Genomic DNA, 8359 nt, shown 5'->3' with positions numbered 1-8359 from the left:
GAAGGGTCAGGAAAGATAACATAGAGGAAACTGGGGGTGGTCTGTCTTGGTCACTTTGTTCCCTCGGCATTTACCACATTTCCTGGCACCTAGAACAAGATGAATGAACTGTTCAATTCAATCAATCCGTCCATCAGTCAATCAACCAATCAGTGCAGTTCTCAGCTGAGGCTGAAGGGTGAGTGAGAGTTGTCTGTACCGGAAATAGCTTGTCTGAAGACTTGGAGGCAAAGGTTGGGCCCTGTAATACCTGAGAGACCAACCAGGTGAAGGTTGAAGGGTGGGAGGTGGGGGAGGGGGTCGACGGGAGGGAAGAGGCCAGGGCCTGCAGGGCCTTGGGAGCTAAAGGAAGAGGAGCTCGCCTTTAACCTGAGCGAGCAGAGGAACCACCCAAGGGTTTCAAGCAGATTTGCATTTTAGAAAGTTATCGCTTTAATCTAGATGAGAGATTCTGATGACCCGAGGATGTGCCCGGAGACAACGTTATTCTCGCCCTCCTGCAGCGGCTGTTCCAATGGGGAACAGGGGTGCTCAGTGCATCCTGAGAACAATACAGCATCACAAGGGTGCAGGTGCTCCGAGGGATGCCGTGGGCCAGGGAAGTCCTCCCCAATACAAGGACCTTTATTTAAATCAACACCTGAGAAATGAGCCCTGGCTGATGTGCTCAGTGGTTAGAGCGTCGGCTGGAGCACCAAAGGGTCTCAGGTTCAAGTCCTGGTCAAGGGCACATGCCTGGATTGCGGGTTCACTCCCCATTCCCATTGGAGAGGGTGCGGGAGGCAACCAGTAGATGTGTCTCTCTCACATCAATGTTCCTTTCTCTCTGTGTCCCGCCCTCGCTCCCTTCCACTCTCTCTGAAAGGCAATGGAAAAAAATATCCCCTGCTGAGGATCAACAACCACAACGAAAACCTGAGAAATGAGTAGGAGTTTGTCAATTCCAGAGAAAGGCCAAGAGCTTTCCAGACTACCCTGAAGCTTTGAGGAAGGTCCGGAGCGACATGTGTTGAAGGAACTGAGAAAGCCCAGTGTGGCCCTTGTGGAAGTGTGAGTCTGGGAGTGTGATGAGCTGAGGCTGGGGAGATAAGCAGGGGCCAGACCCCGAAGAACCCTCTTGCACATTCTGGACTTGCCCTTAGCAAAGCAGGAAGTCTTCGATGATATAAGATCCTGTTTTGAAAAGTAGGGTCACTTGCATTTCTCCTTTGCATTTCCGCGCATGTGACCTGCGTCCTGGTCAGCGCAGTCATCTGCCTGCCTTGGACGTGGGGTTAGGATTAGCCAAGAAGCACATGCAGGGGAGGAGCTAGTAACATGTGGCTCCTGACACCCCAAAAATAAGATTGTTCAGCCAGACAACAGTCTTGAGAGAATAGTTGTTAAAAGGATTTTCTGGACGCCTTGAACTTCCTCTTTAAGATACCCAGGAGCAAGCCTGGCAGGAGAGACTGTGGGGCTTTACCCGAAGAGGAGGACCACCCAGAGAGCCCCGATCTTCCGTCTGCAGGGCAGTGGGGGGCACGAGAGGGAAGCGGGCGTGGAAGGAGGTGGGGGTGCATCCTGATTGTTCACCTTCCAGTTGAAGCCCAGAGAGCAGAGGTGTCTTCGATGGGCGGGGGGCAGGGGGGTCCCTCATATATCTACCTAGAAGTCTTCACATCGAAGGACACGTGGTGGTCGGTGTGGCCAGGCACAGGGACGGTTTGGATTTCTCCTTCTCAAGCCACTCCAGGTCCCCATGCGGTGTTCATGTTCCAATCACGGTGGCACTAGATCTTTAGCTGTGGGTTTCCTATAAGAAATGAACCAGAATCAGATAGATTGAAAGCCCGCTAAACTCTTTTTTCATTTATTTTGACTTAAAAAAAAAAATTAAATATAGCCCTGACCCGTTTGGCTCAGTGGATAGAGCGTCGGCCTGTGGACTGAAGGGTCCCAGGTTCGATTCCGGCCAAGGGCATGTACTGTAGTTGTGGGCCCATCCCCAGCAGGGGGTGTGCAGGAGGCAGCTGATCGATGTTTCTCTCTCATCGATGTTTCTAACTCTCTATCCCTCTCCCTTCCTCTCTGTAAAAAGTCAATAAAATATATTTTTAAAAATAAAATAAATATAAACAGACACTTAGGGGGGTGAGAGATGTGCTGGGGGGTGGGGGTAGGGGTGGGGGGAGGTAAATGGGGGGAAAGGGAGACATATGTACTTCTATTTGTAATACTTTAATCAATAATTTAAAATTTTTTAAAAAAATAAAATAAAGATAATACTCAAAAAATATATATCTTTATTGACTTCAGAGAGGAAGGGAGAGGGAGAGAGAAAGACATCAAACCATGACCTCCTGGCTCCTAGGTCGAAGCTCAACCACTGAGCCAACATGGCTGGGCCATTATTTTGACTTTTATCCTAGTATCAGCCAAGTGTGTGCAGCATTGCTTTCCGAACATTGCTGATACAAGTTACAAGGTCCGTCTTGGCATGGCTTTTTCTTTGTCTCCTGAGTTATGGGGCTTCTGCTTGGCTAGTGTTCACGCAGGTCTCAAGGCTGGTTCTATAATTTAGCTGTAATTTTGACGTAGTTATGGGAGGAGGGAACGCAGCGTTTTCCTACTCAGCATCTTGACTGGAATCCTGCTAAGCCTGGAGGAAAATGTACCGGACAACAACCAAAGGCCTTGACTGGGGCCTGTCATAGTCTCCACAGTTCATTCCTAACACAACCCCAGGGCCCAGGCCCTGCAGCGGCAGGCAGGAAACAAACAGTGAACACACAGAACCAGTTTGGCGTGGGGGCTGCAGCGTGAGGACTGGCAGCGGCTGAATTGCCCGGGTGAGGGACCCTGGGGGCTTGAGGGAGGCTGGTGACGGTGGGGCTGGAGAGAACATTCCGATTGGAAACATTCTTAGGAGGTGAGGCAGGGCGTGGTGATGGCGAGGGAGAGAGGGGAGTCGAGGGCAGGAAGAGGCAAGCAAAGGCGGCTCGGTGAGCCGTGCGGGCTGTGGGGCCACGGTCAAGGAGACGCCGGCTGGGGTGTGTCTGCAGGATTCGGCCACAGGGAAATAGTCCCAGCGCAGTGGGCGTGGAAGCAGACTGGAGTGGGTTGAGGGAAGAGTGGGAGGTGAGGAAGTGGTACAGCAAGAAAAGATGCCTCCTCTGAGACTCTTGCCTGGGAGGCTGAGGGGGTGGGGTCAAGGGAGGTTCTTGTCTTTTTTAAGATGGTGACACTGGACCTCACTTAACGATGATGGGAAGGGGCCCTGGGGAGGCAGAGGCCAGTGGCAGAAGAAGAGGAGGAAAATGATTGACAAGGGTCCCTGAGAAGAAGGAAGGCGGTGGGACCTAGAGCCGGGGGAGGCAGGAGCCTTGGGGGGCCCAGAGGGTCCCTTCTCTGTTCAAGTCGGTGCAGGAGGGAAGGCAGGCCTGAGGATCTAGCTATGGCTGGGTGAGGACACCCCTTCTGAGAGCCCCCCTGTTCTATGAAGTGGGAGGTGGCCAGGGATTTTCTCCAGAAGGAAATTCCTAGCTGGGTCTCCCGTCCTGCCCTTGCTCTGAGCCAGGCCGGCCCTGGCCCTGGCCCTGCAGCAGGATTCCACACCTGCAAAGCCAGGCAGCTCCTCGCCATGGGCCTGGGCCGCCCTGCCCCGCCCAGCTCCTCCTTGGCCTCCAAGTTTCTATTCCCAGAACCAGACAGCTTGGACTTCTAGGAGCCCCCTCCTGCCTTCCCGACGCCCCCCCCCCCAAGACCCTCACAGACTGCCTGCCCAGACCCCTTCCTCCCCACCCCTCACCTCATCCTGCACGAGTCCTCCTAGAGCAGTGGTTCTCAACCTTGGCTGCACATTAGAATCACCTGGGAATCTTTTAAAATCCTGATTTCTGGGCCTCATCCTCCGGAAATTCTGTTTCTTTGTTACTGATGTTGTGGCCCCACCCCATAACAAAGAAACAGAATTTCCGGAGGATGAGCCCCAGAAATCAGGATTTTAAAAAGATTCCCAGGTGATTCTAATGTGCAGCCAAGGTTGAGAACCACTGACCTAGAGTGTGACCGCGCCCCACGCCCCTGCATTCATCACCCCTCTGCAGCTCCCAGGACCTCAATGAGAGCTCCTATTTTAGGAAAAGTCTCAGTGGTACCTGCACGAACCACACTGTTGACATAAGAAACGACCAAACCTGTGGAGAATTTTGATGAGAGTTTATTTCAGCCAAACTGATGACATTGGCCGGGGAACAAGGCCTCAAATGCTCCTGAGAATAAGTTTTGCAGCTTCTTTTATGCATTTGAAATTAAGGAGGGGATGCACGTGGAGGTGGGAGAAAGCACGGCAGGGGTTCGATTGTAGGATAGTTAGCAAGGTCGTGTGCTCTCTTGAGGGTGAACACCCCCTTTGAGGGCATGACCTTCTGGTATTTTAAAGGTGCGCTCACCAAGTTGCACCAGAACAACGGTCAGGGCTTGCTTAAGGTGCAGATAAAACTTTCCCTAAAAAGTTATGTGCCTGGGGCACGACTACCCACCATGACCTGCCGAGTAAGGAGCTTATGATCAGATCGCCTGGGAGGTTACTTTCCATAGAAGCCTTTTTTTCATCCACAACACTTCTTTGAGAGGCCCAGTGCACTTAGAATTACTTGACGCTACCCCCATTCGCCAAGGGCAGGGGTGTGTGTGTGCGCGCGTGAGATCTCTACCTCCCCAGCAGGGAGGACACTGTGGCACAAACAGGCACTATGTTGCGCCCTCAAAATCTCAGATTACATTTCCATTATCTCCTGCAATCAGCCCAAGCTCCACAACTGGGGACTCCTTCCCCGGCCCCAAAGCTGCTGCCCACTTCCTTTGCACAGACAGTTCCCTCAGCCAGGCCCGCTGCCCCCCCCCGCCCCCCCCCCCCCCCCCCCCCCCCCCCCGCCCCGCTGTCTCCATCCTGTGCAGGCATCCACGCCTCTTCCAGCCCAGGGCCCTTCCAGGGGAATCTGGTCTGAAACCCCCACCCGCCACAGGCCAAACCATGCAGCACCTTCCACTCTGAATGTCCGTCTTCCCCGTCCTTCCACTCCTACCAGAGGTGACCTCCTCGAGGGAACTTGTGGTGGGTACTCGGTGGACATTTCAAATGAAAACATCTGACGGGGCGGCAGAGACGCCTAAACAACTAACACACACAGATAGTGTCCTATACGACTGTCTCCTGTAGGCCTTTCATGGCGTCACGTACTCAGTGGGGACACAAGCAAGTTTTTGAATGAATGAGATGTTTTCCCCCTCAAACCCGGAGGATATGGTGGTGATGGTCTCTGCCTCCGTATTCATTTTTTAAGTGAATTTAATTCGGTTCTCCTATGTTTGCGTGAAAAGAGTGTCTGTTTCCATCAGGGAACAAAGTCTGTCTTTTCAGGATTGTTCCATCTTTCTTTGAGAAACAAATGCAGGCCTTATGCAGCGGATCAAGGTAGCGGCTATATTTGCCAGTGGACCAGACACGCCGGTGCGTAAGGGAAAAGGAATTTCTCCCGGAGCTGATAATTGCCAACACGTTCAGCAACGCTTGTCTCTTGGGCTTCTGAACAAGACCACAAATGTGAAGGCCGAGGAAATCCGTGAAGCACTGAAACAAGGAGCAAACTATATTGCTATTCACTAGTTTATTTTTTCCTGCTAATGTTTCATGATTGTATTTAGTTCAGCAAGTAGAGTCATTGGGATTCTCAGAAACTGCCTAAGTTTGCATGCACAGGGACAGAAAGAGGAGTGGCGGTTGCCAGGGACGAGGGGAGGGGAGGAGGGGATGGGAGGGACTGCTTTAGCGGGTCAGCGTTTCCTTCTGGGCTGAGGAAAGTGTGTGGGAACTAGATCGAGGCGGTGGCTGTACAACATGGTGAATATAGCACTCAAAGTCACTACGTTTTCCACTTTAAAATGGTTGCTTTTTGTGTGAACTTCACCTCAATAAAAAAAGTTAGGTATCACCTGAATAACACGGAACCCTTTCGAAAGGCCCTATGGGATAAGGCAGAGCTAGGTGCCAAAAGAGCCCAGATCGAAGGCCCCATGGCACCCTAAACTTTGCCCTCGGGCAGGAATGGGTCCCCCCCCCAACCCACCCCCGCATAAGCAGGGGCATGTTCTCCTCGGCCTCAGAGACACTCAGCTGAGCCCCAGGGAAACGGGCCGAACGCGCTGGGCTTGTTTCTCCCTGGGCTGCACGGGCACTTGGGAAGGGGTTTAGTTCGACTGAGGACTTTCTAGTTCCCGAGGTGGAGCCCGAGGCAGGGTTTTATTATTTTTCCATCAAACAAGTGGAACTTTCCAGAGACAACTCGCAGATGGTGAGGAGAGCCCCATGGCTTCCCTGGAGCGTCTGTCCACCAGGGCCCAGTGGAGAGGAAGCAGGAGGACCCGCCCCGGGGGCAGAGCCGGGGGCAGGGTTCCTCCCCATGCCAGGCACGTCCTGCAGAGGCCGAGGCCGGCTGGCTGCACGGCAGGAAGGCGAGTGGACTTGTCCCAGCAGCTCCCAGCTCCCCAGACGGTCCTTTTGTTGCCTTGTCAGGGGAGGAGCCGCCTCTGTCATGAGAGCCCAGGGCAGGAGGACGAGCGGCGTCCAGATGGGGTGCGTGGCCGGCCTGGAGCGGAGGCCCTCAGCGCTCCTCCTCCCCCGGGGCCAGCGGGGGCTGGGCTGCCCACGTCCAAGGAGCCCATCCATCCTTTAAACACAGAGGCCCAAAGGGAACGCACACCCTACCATTTCAAACGTGGCCCTGGAGCCAGAGCGCAGCGGCTGTCCTATAATCAAGTTGCATCCGTCCACTCTATAACCGAGGGCTGTGGGGTTTAACCACTTCAGCTTCCTCCCTGTTTTTTTAGCACCTCACCCAGGTCTTCACAGACATCATCTCATCAGTCGCCCGAGAGACAGACGGGGCCGGACGTCTTGGAAAGCAGCGGCTCCTGGAGAAATTCCCCTTTCCCTTACGTGGGGGCCGTCCCGTGGGCAAGGACAGCCTGGCCACCAAGTCGTGCTCACTCGGGGCAGCCCAGGTCCAGCAGAAAGGGAGAGTCCCTGGGCCCCTCACCCAGACACCGTTCCCGAGGGAGTGGCCTCTGCTCAACCCTAAAAGCTCAATGTTGTTGGGAATGGAATCAATAGAGTTTGCAATCAACCCAGGTCCCTGAGCGGGTTGGGACCAAGATAGCCCGGACTGAGAGGTGACTGCAAAAGGCCCCCGTCGGCCCCTGCTAGGTTTGGGGCCCCGACGGAGGTGGCCCCTTCTTGGTTTTCTCAAGACAAGACAGAAAGCTGTCCGGATGCTTTGCACAGAGCAGGCCTGCTAATGCCTCCATGTAAGTGCCCGGTGACCCCACCTCTCCGGTGGCCGTGGGGTGAAGAGGCGGAAGTTTTATAGGCAGAGCTGACTTGGAAGTGTTACTGGAAGATAAAATGTCGCGGAAGCGCCTGGCGTGAGAGGCGAGCACAGACGCACGCACGCTGGCTTCTGCCGACAGCACACTCCCCGAGGCTCTCGGAAGCACCTGCCTCCCGGAGGCGCACACCACGGGGAGACACGTGGGCTGCTCAGCAAAGCAAAGGTCCACTGAGACGCCCCAGGTGCTGTGTCGTCTGCTCAGGGGCAAGAGGTCACTAGCAAGTACCCCCATCCCCTCGCACCCCAGATCCTCTCAAAAGGGAAAAGAGGAGATGCCGTGATCCTTCTGACGAGGGAGCTCATTAATACCATCCTTACCCGCCCCCTTTACAGACGCGAACACTAAGGCTCAGGGAGGTTCCATGGCTTTCTCCCAACCCCAACAGCCAGAGAGTAGTGGGGGCAGCCGAGCAGTCAGGGCCCCCCCCCCCCCGACTCACGGTTGGTGCTCTCGGGTCCCCCAGAGGATGAGGCCTGCAGGCCCAGCTTGTCCCGGCAGATTTGGGCTAATTCTCAGCAGCTGCCGACACTGCGAGCATTAATTAAGGACAAGTGTGTCTCCCCACCATTCACGCCCCAAGGAAGGGCACAGAGCAGCAGCCCCCATCTGTCTGGGTCTCCCGGTCGACAGGACACGGGGTGGAGGTCGGGGTGGGTGTGGGCCTGGCTGATGCTTCTGTGGGTGCCACACCCAACGCCACACGTCTACTGAAAAGGGAGACTTGGTTGTCTGCAGGGCCCTTTCCTGTGCGGGATCCCATTTGACCCCCTGGACCATCCGAGTGATCCCTTCAATTGCTTCTTTGAAGATTCTTGGGTTTCCAGACACAACCTGTTCAAACGAAACACCCCCAGGAAGGGACAGCACCTTGAACTGTTATTGGCTCACACCTCCATGGCAGTTGGCAGCGAGCTGAGAATCAGGCCCC

Source organism: Myotis yumanensis, unplaced genomic scaffold, assembly GCF_028538775.1.
Source record: "Myotis yumanensis isolate MYYU_CA2020_CCGP unplaced genomic scaffold, mMyoYum1.0.hap1 SCAF_11, whole genome shotgun sequence".
NCBI lineage: Eukaryota > Metazoa > Chordata > Mammalia > Chiroptera > Vespertilionidae > Myotis > Myotis yumanensis.
This window is presented reverse-complemented; position numbering follows the sequence as displayed.